Source organism: Hyperolius riggenbachi, chromosome 4 (genome assembly GCF_040937935.1).
Source record: "Hyperolius riggenbachi isolate aHypRig1 chromosome 4, aHypRig1.pri, whole genome shotgun sequence".
NCBI classification, from domain to species: domain Eukaryota; kingdom Metazoa; phylum Chordata; class Amphibia; order Anura; family Hyperoliidae; genus Hyperolius; species Hyperolius riggenbachi.
In genome coordinates this window covers 142,427,697-142,446,213 of record NC_090649.1, presented here as the reverse complement: position 1 = coordinate 142,446,213, position 18,517 = coordinate 142,427,697, and the positions used below count along the sequence as shown (strand labels likewise).

The following is an 18,517-nucleotide window of genomic DNA, read 5'->3' as shown; positions in this document are numbered from 1 at the left end:
TGGAGGCAGAGTAGGCTTGGTAAGTGTGCCCTCTATTTCTTCAGCCGCTGCTGTTGAGATACGTAAATAGCTCACTTCTCTTACACTACAGTGCCTCAGACTGATGGAAGAGCAGTGAACCGGTTCTCGTACATGCGGGCACTGGTGGATGGTGGCATGGAAGTGATCCGGGTGTATGTGGCTGGAGGAAGGTCAACGTATGAACAAAAGTTTTTCACAACTACAGCTCTCCGGATACACAAACACTAGATGTATGTATAAGTTCCAAGAACAAATTATCATGTTATCGGGGTGTACATGAAAAGTAGGTATTTATCAATAAGTTGAAATTGGTGCACATACCACTAACAACTTTTTTAACATATTCTAACTCTCCACTGTAGGTAAAATGAACAAAAGTTAGTCAACCCCTAAAACATTTGAAATTTTAAAGATCAGTGAAACAATTGCCTTCTGAGGCACTACTGTCACCCGCATTGCTGTCTTGTTGTTGAAAACCCTGTTGGGCCTGGGTGTAATCAGTTGGGGGGGGTTGTGTTTCTTTGAACACTTCGATTTGGTAAATTTTGTGGACTTGGGCAGCCAGACCTTAGCTCTTGCAGAAATGAAGGCATATTAGTATCAGACTCATATGTTTGGGGACGTTCAATAATATCAGGGAAAGAATATGAACTGCTCATGTACTGAAAATTTGAATCCCCACTTTGACTATCACTACGTCGGGGTGGAAAGGATTGAGGACGCACTGTACCACTTTGTGGTTGTTTTTTAAGCTGGGTCTGCTGTGGGTTGTTATCTGAAGACTGTAGATGATATTGCTGATAGGTACGTTGTACCTCAGCATGTGTAGGCACATTTGGATGAGCTGGTTTCAAAGAATACTTTTGTAAATACTGAGCATGCATAGACTGACCAACATTGCCACCATGTGGCACTGCATGTTGTATAGGAGTACTTGAACGTACTACAGGTTGCTCACGATAAATAATAGTAGGAGGAGGTAAACAGGCAGTAGAGGGAACTTCAGCAACATGATGAACACCACCAGAGGCAGAAGGGATGTGTGCATAAATTGCATCTAACAATGCATGTCTTACACCAAACATATTCGAAGCGGGCACTCTTTCAAGTAGAGGTATCAAACTTTGTGCTAAAGATTGTGCTTCCGACATGGGCTGTTCCTTGCCCTTAATTACAGTCATGCATGTTTTCAGCGACGTCATGAGATCTTCCTCTTTGCTTTTTTTGGTCATTTTTTTACCCCTGCTGTCTGTAGTTTTTCTGGATGTTTTCCTACCAGCACTATCCGAGGTGCCTTCAGTGTCCTCTATAAGTTCCTGTGTTAAATCAACTTCAGTATCCAATTCTTCGGTACGCCTACTTTTCTCCGATGTATCCATAGATAGGATGGAATCATCATCAGAAGAGAATGTAATGTTATCCTGTGTGCTATAAATAAAAGAAAATAAAACATTTAAGGATTGTTTAATAAAAACTGGGGAACAAAAAAAAAATTGGTATACACTTACAGCCTCATTTCCAGACAAGGCCTGAGGAAAGCCATAATTGCTGTGTGTTTATACGGTTGTCGTTTGGAACGACCGGAGCCACTACGCTGCTCTTTTCGCTCAAGTTTGACCTCTTTTGCAAAATTATCGCGCACATGTCGCCACTTATTCTTCATCTCTGCAACTGCAAAAAAAAATAATAGATATATATATATAAATATAAAATGTAGGTGTTCAACAACATTATGATCATTCAATGATAATTCAATTTGTTAAGAGTTATCAGACATTTTCTAGTAAAATAGGCACTGCAAGCTCCCAGCATGTCCCTCGCCGCAGCTCTCCCCGCAGCCGTTAACCGCAGCTCCGACCTGCTCCCCGGCAATGACGTCAGGGATACCTCTGGATTGCCCTGTATTGTGCCTGCGCAAATGGCGCTGTCAATGACATCACGTGGGTCGGACCTGGCTGTGCAGGTGCATTACTTCAGTGCCTGTGCAGTCTGTGTCGGAGATGCGGTAACGGCTGCGGGGACATCTGCGGCAAGGGACATGCAGGGAGCTTGGGGTTGAAGGAAGCCCAAGTAAGTAGTGCCGATTTTAATACAAAATGTCTGATAACTTATTTGAGTGTACTTTTAAAATGCTACACTACAAATGCCCCACCATCATTCTGCTAACACTAAAGCTAGCCATACACCAGTAGATTTGCCATCACAAACGGATAGATCCCTCTGATTGAATCAGATTGAAGGTGGAACATATTTTACTGAACACAAGATTGTGAATCGATTTCAGCATGAAACCAATCACAATCTGTGGTAGTTATGGTACTGCTGCTGCTGCCAAACACCCCCCCCCCCCCCACCCACAAACACACACTACCTGCTTTCGGCCAATACAAGATCCCCCCGACCTTCGCTGTGTAGGGACGTCATCGGGTCTGCACTGAGCAAGCGCAAACCTGTTCAGATGACATCACTACACCACGTGACCCCCGCTGTGGAGTGCAGATGATCCCGAGAAAAGTGGGGAAAGATTGGGGAACATTACTGGGAACCAACTGCAACATATGGAGCATCACAGTTCCATTTCACATGTGGGCATGCAGTATATGGTCAGTGTACAAATCTGCATAATCACTTTCAATTACATCTATCTTTAATCTACCTGACACGCCCAAACAGAACATACAAATCTACTGATAAAAAAAGACATTACAGACTGTAGTAACAGTGACAAACCTGTGTCCTCCTTCTGTTCCTCTGACCAAAGTGGCCAATCTTCAACGAACAGCTCCATGCTGATTACTCTCCAGATTTTGTTCTTTTTATTGGTCTTTTTATAGTCCTCGTTGGCCTTGTCATACAGTGCAGGATGCTCCTGCACCTTTACAATAAGGTCCTCGATGTCTATGTTGATTTTGGGGCCCATTTCTTTTTCTGCTGCGACACAGCTCCTGCTCACGTCCATCCACGCTCCTATCTGGCCCTAGAAAGGAAGTGACAAAGCGGAAGTTGCCTCTTTGCCTTCTGGGACTGATTTTCTGCGTTGAAAACGGATTAAAAACGCACATAGTGTGCGTTTTACATTGACTAACATTGCAACGCATAAAGCTAGCGTCGGCCAAAAAACTGCGCCTGGGTGCAGTGCAACGCAACGCACAAAAACGCTGCGTTATATGTGAAAGCTAAAATGAAAGTCTATGGACTTTCATTTTACCTTGGTTAACGCAAACTTTATCCCTTGCGTTGAAACGCAGAAAATCTGCCCTAATGTGAAAGAGCCCTTATTCATGGACTCTGTATTTCGCATTGGTTATCAGAACCTGAGAACAGACAGGAAAAGAAGTCAGAAAAACACACAAAAAAAACCCCACAAAAAAAGAAAAAAAAATCATTTTTAATTTTGATTAGTCTGTATTGTACTTGCGCGGCGCAGTTGCTGAAGGTCAAAAAAACATGAACGGATCACTTTCCTTCACGTTTGCACGTTGTCCTCTGCAAGAAAAGCAGCTGCATCCTTCCCCCAGAGAGCTTCCAGCGGACTGGCAGGCAGAGCCCTGGCTGCAGCCCCTTTACTTAGCAGCTGCCTGGGCTCAGAGCATTGTGACATCATCGGTTGGCTTCCTGCATGACTCAGCACCACCTGCTCAGGTGCCTGCTTCAGTGCCAGGCTGTGAGAGTGTGCAGCAGGCTAGGAAGGCAACTCCTGTTTAGGCTCTCCACTCCCCGGCCTGTGTCTCCCTCTTGTGGCACACCGCGCATGTCCACACAGACAGAGAGATATGAAGAGGAAGGAGGATGAACGAAAGAAAGATGCACTGTGTTCTCAAACAGCCAGCCAGGCTAGAGACTTGACTTTTTCCTCTGCCCTCCACACTCTCTCCTAGCGTGTTGCCAAAATGCAGGGAGCCGGAAGCCTACTTTACTTTTCTCTTCGACGTGCAGGCACGGCAGCGGAGGGGTGATGGCTGTTGTGGCGCTGGGCGGGGCCATGCTAATGTGATCAGGCGGCAGCTGAGCCTGGCCCGTGCGTCTGCGTTTAGCACAGGTGCGCCCATCCCGGGGGCCCGGCAGGCCTGCACAGGCAGTGGGAAGGGGCCCCCCCGCCCTGGCAGCTGGTAGCTGGCCGGGGTTAGCCGGCTGTGCGGGGCAGTGCTGGGTTGTGCGCTGTTCGCCGCTGCTGCATTTAGAAGGTAATTAGGGTTATCGCTTCTCGGCCTTTTGGCTAAGATCAAGTGTAGTATCTGTTCTTATCAGTTTAATATCTGATACGTCCCCTATCTGGGGACCGTATATTAAATGGATTTTTGGAACAGGGAGATGGAAGAAGAGCTTGCTCTGTCCACTCCGCGCATCGACCTGGTATTGCAGTACCTCCAGGACCGGTGCACTACTCTCTCTAACTAGTGTCAAAAAACAGATCAAAACTACTCAAATACCCAGCTGACTAACTAACTAAGTGTAGGGAAGTGTAGTGGAGAAATTAAGTGTCCCTCTGCAAAGTGAATTTGCCAGTAGCAAGTGTTGTGTATTGTCCACCCTGCTGTGCGGTCTATGTCTGTGCTGCTACTGTTGGGTGCAGGATACATTGTGAAATCCACAATAAAAACATTGTTTCAAATCTGTGTGTGCCTATTTTTGTGCATCTGTGTCATTTATTCATGGACTCTGTATTTCGCATTGGGTATCAGAACCTGAGAACAGACAGGAAAAGAAGTCAGAAAAACACACAAAAAAAACCCACAACCAAAGAAAAAAAATCATTTTTAATTTTGATTAGTCTGTATTGTACTTGCGCGGCGCAGTTGCTGCAGGTCAAAAAAAACATGAACGGATCACTTTCCTTCACGTTTGCACGTTGTCCTCTGCAAGAAAAGCAGCTGCATCCTTCCCCCAGAGAGCTTCCAGCGGACTGGCAGGCAGAGCCCTGGCTGCAGCCCCTTTACTTAGCATCTGCCTGGGCTCAGAGCATTGTGACATCATCGGTTGGCTTCCTGCATGACTCAGCACCACCTGCTCAGGTGCCTGCTTCAGTGCCAGGCTGTGAGAGTGTGCAGCAGGCTAGGAAGGCAACTCCTGTTTAGGCTCTCCACTCCCCGGCCTGTGTCTCCCTCTTGTGGCACACCGCGCACGTCCACACAGACAGAGAGATATGAAGAGGAAGGAGGATGAACGAAAGAAAGATGCACTGTGTTCTCAAACAGCCAGCCAGGCCAGAGACTTGACTTCTTCCTCTGCCCTCCACACTCTCTCCTAGCGTGTTGCCAGAATGCAGGGAGCCGGAAGCCTACTTTACTTTTCTCTTCGACGTGGAGGCACGGCAGCGGAGGGGTGATGGCTGTTGTGGCGCTGGGCGGGGCCATGCTAATGTGATCAGGCGGCAGCTGAGCCTGGCCCGTGCGTCTGCGTTTAGCACAGGTGCGCCCATCCCGGGGGCCCGGCAGGCCTGCACAGGCAGTGGGAAGGGGGCCCCCCCCCCTGGCAGGGGTGAGCCTGGGGTGCCTGGCACCTGGGTGCAAGATTTTCTCTGGCGCCTATGGGAGTGGTTAAATTAACCACGCCCAACCACATAACCACACCCATGTCCTTCCTAATCACACCCACACCTTCCACCTCTTTACGCATGCATGTGATACCTCATTCCTACCCCTCTTCCATGGGCTTGCTCCTGGCTGGCTTTGGCTTCCTGCAAGTGACAGTCTGCTAGTCTCTGGACTGACTCAGGCTGAGAGGCTCTGCGAGTGCGACGCAGTCACACACTGCGTATTTATGGCTGCCTGCGGCCACCCTACTCTCGCTCGCTGACGTCGGCTCCTCTCCCCTGCCAAGCCCAAGGTGGGCTGCCTGTATCTTTCCCGTTGCACCACACAGCCTGCCAGTGTTGCCAACCTTTCACGTTCTTTTTTACTGACAAATACCTAAAAATTTACTGACAAAAGATTTTTACTGACAAAAATTCCCCACTAAATGCACATAAGAGACAGCTTTTCCCCATGTAAATGCACATAACGAGAGACAGCTTTTCCCCATGTAAATGCACATAACGAGAGACTGCTTTTCACCAGCAAATGCACATAACAAGAGACTGCTTTTCACCAGCAAATGCACATAACAAGAGACTGCTTTTCACCAGCAAATGCACATAACAAGAGACTGCTTTTCACCAGCAAATGCACATAACAAGAGACTGCTTTTCACCAGCAAATGCACATAACAAGAGACTGCTTTTCACCAGCAAATGCACATAACAAGAGACTGCTTTTCACCAGCAAATTCACATAACAAGAGACTGCTTTTCACCAGCAAATGCACATAATGACAAACAGCCAGTGTCCCCAGGATAGGTAGCCAGGGGGTATATGTGCCCGGGATAGGTAGCCAGGGGGTATATGTGCCCGGGATAGGTAGCCAGGGGGTATATGTGCCCGGGATAGGTAGCCAGGGGGTATATGTGCCCAGGATAGGTAGCCAGGGGGTATATGTGCCCAGGATAGGTAGCCAGGGGGTATATGTGCCCAGGATAGGTAGCCAGGGGGTATATGTGCCCAGGATAGGTAGCCAGGGGGTATATGTGCCCAGGATAGGTAGCCAGGGGGTATATGTGCCCAGGATAGGTAGCCAGGGGGTATTATGTGCCCAGGATAGGTAGCCAGGGGGTATTATGTGCCCAGGATAGGTAGCCAGGGGGTATTATGTGCCCAGGATAGGTAGCCAGGGGGTAATATGTGCCCAGGATAGGTAGCCAGGGGGTAATATGTGCCCAGGATAGGTAGCCAGGGGGTAATATGTGCCCAGGATAGGTAGCCAGGGGGTATTATGTGCCCAGGATAGGTAGCCAGGGGGTATTATGTGCCCAGGATAGGTAGCCAGGGGGTATTATGTGCCCAGGATAGGTAGCCAGGGGGTATTATGTGCCCAGGATAGGTAGCCAGGGGGTATTATGTGCCCAGGATAGGTAGCCAGGGGGTATTATGTGCCCAGGATAGGTAGCCAGGGGGTAATATGTGCCCAGGATAGGTAGCCAGGGAGTAATATGTGCCCAGGATAGGTAGCCAGGGGGTAATATGTGCCCAGGATAGGTAGCCAGGGGGTAATATGTGCCCAGGATAGGTAGCCAGGGGGTAATATGTGCCCAGGATAGGTAGCCAGGGGGTAATATGTGCCCAGGATAGGTAGCCAGGGGGTAATATGTGCCCAGGATAGGTAGCCAGGGGGTAATATGTGCCCAGGATAGGTAGCCAGGGGGTATTATGTGCCCAGGATAGGTAGCCAGGGGGTATTATGTGCCCAGGATAGGTAGCCAGGGAGTAATATGTGCCCAGGATAGGTAACCAGGGGGTAATATGTGCCCAGGATAGGTAGCCAGGGGGTAATATGTGCCCAGGATAGGTAGCCAGAGGGTAATATGTGCCCAGGATAGGTAGCCAGAGGGTAATATGTGCCCAGGATAGGTAGCCAGGGGGTAATATGTGCCCAGGATAGGTAGCCAGGGGGTAATATGTGCCCAGGATAGGTAGCCAGGGGGTAATATGTGCCCAGGATAGGTAGCCAGGGGGTAATATGTGCCCAGGATAGGTAGCCAGGGGGTAATATGTGCCCAGGATAGGTAGCCAGAGGGTAATATGTGCCCAGGATAGGTAGCCAGGGGGTAATATGTGCCCAGGATAGGTAGCCAGGGGGTATAGGGTCCCCGTTTAGGTAGTGACAGGAGCGCACCCAACCCTCCCCTCCCGCCGCTGCTGCCTCTGCCGCCGCCGCTCCCTCCTCACCTTGCAGCAGCTTCAGACCTCAATCAGCGGGCGACCCGACCAGTAAGAAGGCGCCAGGCGCACCCGCTCTATATGCGGAAGTGATGTCACTTCCGCATATCAGTGCGGCGTGCTAGGTCCTAGCGCCCGGCCGCCTGATCGAGGTCTGACGCGGCGCCGGCGGCTAGAGGGAGGAAGGGAGCGAGCGAGCGGCGGCCACAGGGGGAGAGCGGCGGCCGGGCGGCGCCTCTCAGAGGCAGGCGCCTGGGTGCCTTGCACCCGCAGCACCCGCCCAGGCTCGGCCCTGCCCCCTGGCAGCTGGTAGCTGGCCGGGATTAGCCGGCTGTGCGGGGCAGTGCTGGGTTGTGCGCTGTTCGCCGCTGCTGCATTTAGAAGGTAATTAGGGTTATCGCTTCTCGGCCTTTTGGCTAAGATCAAGTGTAGTATCTGTTCTTATCAGTTTAATATCTGATACGTCCCCTATCTGGGGACAATATATTAAATGGATTTTTGGAACAGGGAGATGGAAGAAGAGCTTGCTCTGTCCACTCCGCGCATCGACCTGGTATTGCAGTACCTCCAGGACCGGTGCACTACTCTCTCTAACTAGTGTCAAAAAACAGATCAAAACTACTCAAATACCCAGCTGACTAACTAACTAAGTGTAGGGAAGTGTAGTGGAGAAATTAAGTGTCCCTCTGCAAAGTGAATTTGCCAGTAGCAAGTGTTGTGTATTGTCCACCCTGCTGTGCGGTCTATGTCTGTGCTGCTACTGTTGGGTGCAGGATACATTGTGAAATCCACAATAAAAACATTGTTTCAAATCTGTGTGTGCCTATTTTTGTGCATCTGTGTCATTTATTCATGGACTCTGTATTTCGCATTGGTTATCAGAACCTGAGAACAGACAGGAAAAGAAGTCAGAAAAACACACAAAAAAAACCCCACAACCAAAGAAAAAAAAAATCATTTTTAATGTTGATTAGTCTGTATTGTACTTGCGCGGCGCAGTTGCTGCAGGTCAAAAAAAACATGAACGGATCACTTTCCTTCACGTTTGCACGTTGTCCTCTGCAAGAAAAGCAGCTGCATCCTTCCCCCAGAGAGCTTCCAACGGACTGGCAGGCAGAGCCCTGGCTGCAGCCCCTTTACTTAGCAGCTGCCTGGGCTCAGAGCATTGTGACATCATCGGTTGGCTTCCTGCATGACTCAGCACCACCTGCTCAGGTGCCTGCTTCAGTGCCAGGCTGTGAGAGTGTGCAGCAGGCTAGGAAGGCAACTCCTGTTTAGGCTCTCTACTCCCCGGCCTGTGTCTCCCTCTTGTGGCACACCGCGCATGTCCACACAGACAGAGAGATATGAAGAGGAAGGAGGATGAACGAAAGAAAGATGCACTGTGTTCTCAAACAGCCAGCCAGGCTAGAGACTTGACTTCTTCCTCTGCCCTCCACACTCTCTCCTAGCGTGTTGCCAGAATGCAGGGAGCCGGAAGCCTACTTTACTTTTCTCTTCGACGTGGAGGCACGGCAGCGGAGGGGTGATGGCTGTTGTGGCGCTGGGCGGGGCCATGCTAATGTGATCAGGCGGCAGCTGAGCCTGGCCCGTGCGTCTGCGTTTAGCACAGGTGCGCCCATCCCGGGGGCCCGGCAGGCCTGCACAGGCAGTGGGAAGGGGCCCCCCCCCTGGCAGCTGGTAGCTGGCCGGGATTAGCCGGCTGTGCGGGGCAGTGCTGGGTTGTGCGCTGTTCGCCGCTGCTGCATTTAGAAGGTAATTAGGGTTATCGCTTCTCGGCCTTTTGGCTAAGATCAAGTGTAGTATCTGTTCTTATCAGTTTAATATCTGATACGTCCCCTATCTGGGGACCGTATATTAAATGGATTTTTGGAACAGGGAGATGGAAGAAGAGCTTGCTCTGTCCACTCTGCGCATCGACCTGGTATTGCAGTACCTCCAGGACCGGTGCACTACTCTCTCTAACTAGTGTCAAAAAACAGATCAAAACTACTCAAATACCCAGCTGACTAACTAACTAAGTGTAGGGAAGTGTAGTGGAGAAATTAAGTGTCCCTCTGCAAAGTGAATTTGCCAGTAGCAAGTGTTGTGTATTGTCCACCCTGCTGTGCGGTCTATGTCTGTGCTGCTACTGTTGGGTGCAGGATACATTGTGAAATCCACAATAAAAACATTGTTTCAAATCTGTGTGTGCCTATTTTTGTGCATCTGTGTCATTTATTCATGGACTCTGTATTTCGCATTGGTTATCAGAACCTGAGAACAGACAGGAAAAGAAGTCAGAAAAACACACAAAAAAAACCCCACAACCAAAGAAAAAAAAAATCATTTTTAATTTTGATTAGTCTGTATTGTACTTGCGCGGCGCAGTTGCTGCAGGTCAAAAAAACCATGAACGGATCACTTTCCTTCACGTTTGCACGTTGTCCTCTGCAAGAAAAGCAGCTGCATCCTTCCCCCAGAGAGCTTCCAGCGGACTGGCAGGCAGAGCCCTGGCTGCAGCCCCTTTACTTAGCAGCTGCCTGGGCTCAGAGCATTGTGACATCATCGGTTGGCTTCCTGCATGACTCAGCACCACCTGCTCAGGTGCCTGCTTCAGTGCCAGGCTGTGAGAGTGTGCAGCAGGCTAGGAAGGCAACTCCTGTTTAGGCTCTCTACTCCCCGGCCTGTGTCTCCCTCTTGTGGCACACCGCGCATGTCCACACAGACAGAGAGAATTGAAGAGGAAGGAGGATGAACGAAAGAAAGATGCACTGTGTTCTCAAACAGCCAGCCAGGCTAGAGACTTGACTTCTTCCTCTGCCCTCCACACTCTCTCCTAGCGTGTTGCCAGAATGCAGGGAGCCGGAAGCCTACTTTACTTTTCTCTTCGACGTGGAGGCACGGCAGCGGAGGGGTGATGGCTGTTGTGGCGCTGGGCGGGGCCATGCTAATGTGATCAGGCGGCAGCTGAGCCTGGCCCGTGCGTCTGCGTTTAGCACAGGTGCGCCCATCCCGGGGGCCCGGCAGGCCTGCACAGGCAGTGGGAAGGGGCCCCCCCCCTGGCAGCTGGTAGCTGGCCGGGATTAGCCGGCTGTGCGGGGCAGTGCTGGGTTGTGCGCTGTTCGCCGCTGCTGCATTTAGAAGGTAATTAGGGTTATCGCTTCTCGGCCTTTTGGCTAAGATCAAGTGTAGTATCTGTTCTTATCAGTTTAATATCTGATACGTCCCCTATCTGGGGACCATATATTAAATGGATTTTTGGAACAGGGAGATGGAAGAAGAGCTTGCTCTGTCCACTCTGCGCATCGACCTGGTATTGCAGTACCTCCAGGACCGGTGCACTACTCTCTCTAACTAGTGTCAAAAAACAGATCAAAACTACTCAAATACCCAGCTGACTAACTAACTAAGTGTAGGGAAGTGTAGTGGAGAAATTAAGTGTCCCTCTGCAAAGTGAATTTGCCAGTAGCAAGTGTTGTGTATTGTCCACCCTGCTGTGCGGTCTATGTCTGTGCTGCTACTGTTGGGTGCAGGATACATTGTGAAATCCACAATAAAAACATTGTTTCAAATCTGTGTGTGCCTATTTTTGTGCATCTGTGTCATTTATTCATGGACTCTGTATTTCGCATTGGGTATCAGAACCTGAGAACAGACAGGAAAAGAAGTCAGAAAAACACACAAAAAAAACCCACAACCAAAGAAAAAAAATCATTTTTAATTTTGATTAATCTGTATTGTACTTGCGCGGCGCAGTTGCTGCAGGTCAAAAAAAAACATGAACGGATCACTTTCCTTCACGTTTGCACGTTGTCCTCTGCAAGAAAAGCAGCTGCATCCTTCCCCCAGAGAGCTTCCAGCGGACTGGCAGGCAGAGCCCTGGCTGCAGCCCCTTTACTTAGCAGCTGCCTGGGCTCAGAGCATTGTGACATCATCGGTTGGCTTCCTGCATGACTCAGCACCACCTGCTCAGGTGCCTGCTTCAGTGCCAGGCTGTGAGAGTGTGCAGCAGGCTAGGAAGGCAACTCCTGTTTAGGCTCTCCACTCCCCGGCCTGTGTCTCCCTCTTGTGGCACACCGCGCATGTCCACACAGACAGAGAGATATGAAGAGGAAGGAGGATGAACGAAAGAAAGATGCACTGTGTTCTCAAACAGCCAGCCAGGCTAGAGACTTGACTTCTTCCTCTGCCCTCCACACTCTCTCCTAGCGTGTTGCCAGAATGCAGGGAGCCTGAAGCCTACTTTACTTTTCTCTTCGACGTGGAGGCACGGCAGCGGAGGGGTGATGGCTGTTGTGGCGCTGGGCGGGGCCATGCTAATGTGATCAGGCGGCAGCTGAGCCTGGCCCGTGCGTCTGCGTTTAGCACAGGTGCGCCCATCCCGGGGGCCCGGCAGGCCTGCACAGGCAGTGGGATGGGGCCCCCCCCCCCTGGCAGGGGTGAGCCTGGGGTGCCTGGCACCTGGGTGCAAGATTTTCTCTGGCGCCTATGGGAGTGGTTAAATTAACCACGCCCAACCACATAACCACACCCATGTCCTTCCTAATCACACCCACACCTTCCACCTCTTTACGCATGCATGTGATACCTCATTCCTACCCCTCTTCCATGGGCTTGCTCCTGGCTGGCTTTGGCTTCCTGCAAGTGACAGTCTGCTAGTCTCTGGACTGACTCAGGCTGAGAGGCTCTGCGAGTGCGACGCAGTCACACACTGCGTATTTATGGCTGCCTGCGGCCACCCTACTCTCGCTCGCTGACGTCGGCTCCTCTCCCCTGCCAAGCCCAAGGTGGGCTGCCTGTATCTTTCCCGTTGCACCACACAGCCTGCCAGTGTTGCCAACCTTTCACGTTCTTTTTTACTGACAAATACCTAAAAATTTACTGACAAAAGATTTTTACTGACAAAAATTCCCCACTAAATGCACATAAGAGACAGCTTTTCCCCATGTAAATGCACATAACGAGAGACAGCTTTTCCCCATGTAAATGCACATAACGAGAGACTGCTTTTCACCAGCAAATGCACATAACGAGAGACTGCTTTTCACCAGCAAATGCACATAACAAGAGACTGCTTTTCACCAGCAAATGCACATAACAAGAGACTGCTTTTCACCAGCAAATGCACATAACAAGAGACTGCTTTTCACCAGCAAATGCACATAACAAGAGACTGCTTTTCACCAGCAAATGCACATAACAAGAGACTGCTTTTCACCAGCAAATGCACATAACAAGAGACTGCTTTTCACCAGCAAATTCACATAACAAGAGACTGCTTTTCACCAGCAAATGCACATAATGACAAACAGCCAGTGTCCCCAGGATAGGTAGCCAGGGGGTATATGTGCCCGGGATAGGTAGCCAGGGGGTATATGTGCCCGGGATAGGTAGCCAGGGGGTATATGTGCCCGGGATAGGTAGCCAGGGGGTATATGTGCCCGGGATAGGTAGCCAGGGGGTATATGTGCCCGGGATAGGTAGCCAGGGGGTATATGTGCCCGGGATAGGTAGCCAGGGGGTATATGTGCCCAGGATAGGTAGCCAGGGGGTATATGTGCCCAGGATAGGTAGCCAGGGGGTATATGTGCCCAGGATAGGTAGCCAGGGGGTATTATGTGCCCAGGATAGGTAGCCAGGGGGTATTATGTGCCCAGGATAGGTAGCCAGGGGGTATTATGTGCCCAGGATAGGTAGCCAGGGGGTAATATGTGCCCAGGATAGGTAGCCAGGGGGTAATATGTGCCCAGGATAGGTAGCCAGGGGGTAATATGTGCCCAGGATAGGTAGCCAGGGGGTATTATGTGCCCAGGATAGGTAGCCAGGGGGTATTATGTGCCCAGGATAGGTAGCCAGGGGGTATTATGTGCCCAGGATAGGTAGCCAGGGGGTATTATGTGCCCAGGATAGGTAGCCAGGGGGTATTATGTGCCCAGGATAGGTAGCCAGGGGGTATTATGTGCCCAGGATAGGTAGCCAGGGGGTAATATGTGCCCAGGATAGGTAGCCAGGGAGTAATATGTGCCCAGGATAGGTAGCCAGGGGGTAATATGTGCCCAGGATAGGTAGCCAGGGGGTAATATGTGCCCAGGATAGGTAGCCAGGGGGTAATATGTGCCCAGGATAGGTAGCCAGGGGGTAATATGTGCCCAGGATAGGTAGCCAGGGGGTAATATGTGCCCAGGATAGGTAGCCAGGGGGTAATATGTGCCCAGGATAGGTAGCCAGGGGGTATTATGTGCCCAGGATAGGTAGCCAGGGGGTATTATGTGCCCAGGATAGGTAGCCAGGGAGTAATATGTGCCCAGGATAGGTAACCAGGGGGTAATATGTGCCCAGGATAGGTAGCCAGGGGGTAATATGTGCCCAGGATAGGTAGCCAGAGGGTAATATGTGCCCAGGATAGGTAGCCAGAGGGTAATATGTGCCCAGGATAGGTAGCCAGGGGGTAATATGTGCCCAGGATAGGTAGCCAGGGGGTAATATGTGCCCAGGATAGGTAGCCAGGGGGTAATATGTGCCCAGGATAGGTAGCCAGGGGGTAATATGTGCCCAGGATAGGTAGCCAGGGGGTAATATGTGCCCAGGATAGGTAGCCAGAGGGTAATATGTGCCCAGGATAGGTAGCCAGGGGGTAATATGTGCCCAGGATAGGTAGCCAGGGGGTATAGGGTCCCCGTTTAGGTAGTGACAGGAGCGCACCCAACCCTCCCCTCCCGCCGCTGCTGCCTCTGCCGCCGCCGCTCCCTCCTCACCTTGCAGCAGCTTCAGACCTCAATCAGCGGGCGACCCGACCAGTAAGAAGGCGCCAGGCGCACCCGCTCTATATGCGGAAGTGATGTCACTTCCGCATATCAGTGCGGCGTGCTAGGTCCTAGCGCCCGGCCGCCTGATCGAGGTCTGACGCGGCGCCGGCGGCTAGAGGGAGGAAGGGAGCGAGCGAGCGGCGGCCACAGGGGGAGAGCGGCGGCCGGGCGGCGCCTCTCAGAGGCAGGCGCCTGGGTGCCTTGCACCCGCAGCACCCGCCCAGGCTCGGCCCTGCCCCCTGGCAGCTGGTAGCTGGCCGGGATTAGCCGGCTGTGCGGGGCAGTGCTGGGTTGTGCGCTGTTCGCCGCTGCTGCATTTAGAAGGTAATTAGGGTTATCGCTTCTCGGCCTTTTGGCTAAGATCAAGTGTAGTATCTGTTCTTATCAGTTTAATATCTGATACGTCCCCTATCTGGGGACAATATATTAAATGGATTTTTGGAACAGGGAGATGGAAGAAGAGCTTGCTCTGTCCACTCCGCGCATCGACCTGGTATTGCAGTACCTCCAGGACCGGTGCACTACTCTCTCTAACTAGTGTCAAAAAACAGATCAAAACTACTCAAATACCCAGCTGACTAACTAACTAAGTGTAGGGAAGTGTAGTGGAGAAATTAAGTGTCCCTCTGCAAAGTGAATTTGCCAGTAGCAAGTGTTGTGTATTGTCCACCCTGCTGTGCGGTCTATGTCTGTGCTGCTACTGTTGGGTGCAGGATACATTGTGAAATCCACAATAAAAACATTGTTTCAAATCTGTGTGTGCCTATTTTTGTGCATCTGTGTCATTTATTCATGGACTCTGTATTTCGCATTGGTTATCAGAACCTGAGAACAGACAGGAAAAGAAGTCAGAAAAACACACAAAAAAAACCCCACAACCAAAGAAAAAAAAAATCATTTTTAATGTTGATTAGTCTGTATTGTACTTGCGCGGCGCAGTTGCTGCAGGTCAAAAAAAACATGAACGGATCACTTTCCTTCACGTTTGCACGTTGTCCTCTGCAAGAAAAGCAGCTGCATCCTTCCCCCAGAGAGCTTCCAACGGACTGGCAGGCAGAGCCCTGGCTGCAGCCCCTTTACTTAGCAGCTGCCTGGGCTCAGAGCATTGTGACATCATCGGTTGGCTTCCTGCATGACTCAGCACCACCTGCTCAGGTGCCTGCTTCAGTGCCAGGCTGTGAGAGTGTGCAGCAGGCTAGGAAGGCAACTCCTGTTTAGGCTCTCTACTCCCCGGCCTGTGTCTCCCTCTTGTGGCACACCGCGCATGTCCACACAGACAGAGAGATATGAAGAGGAAGGAGGATGAACGAAAGAAAGATGCACTGTGTTCTCAAACAGCCAGCCAGGCTAGAGACTTGACTTCTTCCTCTGCCCTCCACACTCTCTCCTAGCGTGTTGCCAGAATGCAGGGAGCCGGAAGCCTACTTTACTTTTCTCTTCGACGTGGAGGCACGGCAGCGGAGGGGTGATGGCTGTTGTGGCGCTGGGCGGGGCCATGCTAATGTGATCAGGCGGCAGCTGAGCCTGGCCCGTGCGTCTGCGTTTAGCACAGGTGCGCCCATCCCGGGGGCCCGGCAGGCCTGCACAGGCAGTGGGAAGGGGCCCCCCCCCTGGCAGCTGGTAGCTGGCCGGGATTAGCCGGCTGTGCGGGGCAGTGCTGGGTTGTGCGCTGTTCGCCGCTGCTGCATTTAGAAGGTAATTAGGGTTATCGCTTCTCGGCCTTTTGGCTAAGATCAAGTGTAGTATCTGTTCTTATCAGTTTAATATCTGATACGTCCCCTATCTGGGGACCGTATATTAAATGGATTTTTGGAACAGGGAGATGGAAGAAGAGCTTGCTCTGTCCACTCTGCGCATCGACCTGGTATTGCAGTACCTCCAGGACCGGTGCACTACTCTCTCTAACTAGTGTCAAAAAACAGATCAAAACTACTCAAATACCCAGCTGACTAACTAACTAAGTGTAGGGAAGTGTAGTGGAGAAATTAAGTGTCCCTCTGCAAAGTGAATTTGCCAGTAGCAAGTGTTGTGTATTGTCCACCCTGCTGTGCGGTCTATGTCTGTGCTGCTACTGTTGGGTGCAGGATACATTGTGAAATCCACAATAAAAACATTGTTTCAAATCTGTGTGTGCCTATTTTTGTGCATCTGTGTCATTTATTCATGGACTCTGTATTTCGCATTGGTTATCAGAACCTGAGAACAGACAGGAAAAGAAGTCAGAAAAACACACAAAAAAAACCCCACAACCAAAGAAAAAAAAAATCATTTTTAATTTTGATTAGTCTGTATTGTACTTGCGCGGCGCAGTTGCTGCAGGTCAAAAAAACCATGAACGGATCACTTTCCTTCACGTTTGCACGTTGTCCTCTGCAAGAAAAGCAACTGCATCCTTCCCCCAGAGAGCTTCCAGCGGACTGGCAGGCAGAGCCCTGGCTGCAGCCCCTTTACTTAGCAGCTGCCTGGGCTCAGAGCATTGTGACATCATCGGTTGGCTTCCTGCATGACTCAGCACCACCTGCTCAGGTGCCTGCTTCAGTGCCAGGCTGTGAGAGTGTGCAGCAGGCTAGGAAGGCAACTCCTGTTTAGGCTCTCTACTCCCCGGCCTGTGTCTCCCTCTTGTGGCACACCGCGCATGTCCACACAGACAGAGAGAATTGAAGAGGAAGGAGGATGAACGAAAGAAAGATGCACTGTGTTCTCAAACAGCCAGCCAGGCTAGAGACTTGACTTCTTCCTCTGCCCTCCACACTCTCTCCTAGCGTGTTGCCAGAATGCAGGGAGCCGGAAGCCTACTTTACTTTTCTCTTCGACGTGGAGGCACGGCAGCGGAGGGGTGATGGCTGTTGTGGCGCTGGGCGGGGCCATGCTAATGTGATCAGGCGGCAGCTGAGCCTGGCCCGTGCGTCTGCGTTTAGCACAGGTGCGCCCATCCCGGGGGCCCGGCAGGCCTGCACAGGCAGTGGGAAGGGGCCCCCCCCCTGGCAGCTGGTAGCTGGCCGGGATTAGCCGGCTGTGCGGGGCAGTGCTGGGTTGTGCGCTGTTCGCCGCTGCTGCATTTAGAAGGTAATTAGGGATATCGCTTCTCGGCCTTTTGCCTAAGATCAAGTGTAGTATCTGTTCTTATCAGTTTAATATCTGATACGTCCCCTATCTGGGGACCATATATTAAATGGATTTTTGGAACAGGGAGATGGAAGAAGAGCTTGCTCTGTCCACTCTGCGCATCGACCTGGTATTGCAGTACCTCCAGGACCGGTGCACTACTCTCTCTAACTAGTGTCAAAAAACAGATCAAAACTACTCAAATACCCAGCTGACTAACTAACTAAGTGTAGGGAAGTGTAGTGGAGAAATTAAGTGTCCCTCTGCAAAGTGAATTTGCCAGTAGCAAGTGTTGTGTATTGTCCACCCTGCTGTGCGGTCTATGTCTGTGCTGCTACTGTTGGGTGCAGGATACATTGTGAAATCCACAATAAAAACATTGTTTCAAATCTGTGTGTGCCTATTTTTGTGCATCTGTGTCATTTATTCATGGACTCTGTATTTCGCATTGGGTATCAGAACCTGAGAACAGACAGGAAAAGAAGTCAGAAAAACACACAAAAAAAACCCACAACCAAAGAAAAAAAATCATTTTTAATTTTGATTAATCTGTATTGTACTTGCGCGGCGCAGTTGCTGCAGGTCAAAAAAAACCATGAACGGATCACTTTCCTTCACGTTTGCACGTTGTCCTCTGCAAGAAAAGCAGCTGCATCCTTCCCCCAGAGAGCTTCCAGCGGACTGGCAGGCAGAGCCCTGGCTGCAGCCCCTTTACTTAGCAGCTGCCTGGGCTCAGAGCATTGTGACATCATCGGTTGGCTTCCTGCATGACTCAGCACCACCTGCTCAGGTGCCTGCTTCAGTGCCAGGCTGTGAGAGTGTGCAGCAGGCTAGGAAGGCAACTCCTGTTTA

At 50.8% G+C, this 18,517-nt stretch overlaps 7 non-coding genes across 7 annotated transcripts; all 7 read left to right on the top strand.

The window, feature by feature from the left end:
• Window positions 1–4,217: 4,217 nt before the first annotated feature.
• LOC137505563 (U2 spliceosomal RNA) lies at window positions 4,218–4,408 on the top strand. Its single transcript, XR_011020171.1, has one exon. It is a non-coding gene; the product is annotated as a U2 spliceosomal RNA (small nuclear RNA).
• Window positions 4,409–8,168: 3,760 nt separating this feature from the next.
• LOC137505581 (U2 spliceosomal RNA) lies at window positions 8,169–8,359 on the top strand. The gene has a single exon (XR_011020189.1). It is a non-coding gene; the product is annotated as a U2 spliceosomal RNA (small nuclear RNA).
• A 1,180-nt stretch (window positions 8,360–9,539) lies between these two features.
• Window positions 9,540–9,730, top strand: LOC137505640 (U2 spliceosomal RNA). Its single transcript, XR_011020248.1, has one exon. It is a non-coding gene; the product is annotated as a U2 spliceosomal RNA (small nuclear RNA).
• A 1,180-nt stretch (window positions 9,731–10,910) lies between these two features.
• Window positions 10,911–11,101, top strand: LOC137505613 (U2 spliceosomal RNA). The gene has a single exon (XR_011020221.1). It is a non-coding gene; the product is annotated as a U2 spliceosomal RNA (small nuclear RNA).
• Window positions 11,102–14,896: 3,795 nt separating this feature from the next.
• On the top strand, window positions 14,897–15,087 carry LOC137505570 (U2 spliceosomal RNA). The gene has a single exon (XR_011020178.1). It is a non-coding gene; the product is annotated as a U2 spliceosomal RNA (small nuclear RNA).
• Window positions 15,088–16,267: 1,180 nt separating this feature from the next.
• On the top strand, window positions 16,268–16,458 carry LOC137505639 (U2 spliceosomal RNA). The gene has a single exon (XR_011020247.1). It is a non-coding gene; the product is annotated as a U2 spliceosomal RNA (small nuclear RNA).
• A 1,180-nt stretch (window positions 16,459–17,638) lies between these two features.
• On the top strand, window positions 17,639–17,829 carry LOC137505688 (U2 spliceosomal RNA). The gene has a single exon (XR_011020294.1). It is a non-coding gene; the product is annotated as a U2 spliceosomal RNA (small nuclear RNA).
• The last annotated feature ends 688 nt before the right edge of the window (window positions 17,830–18,517 follow it).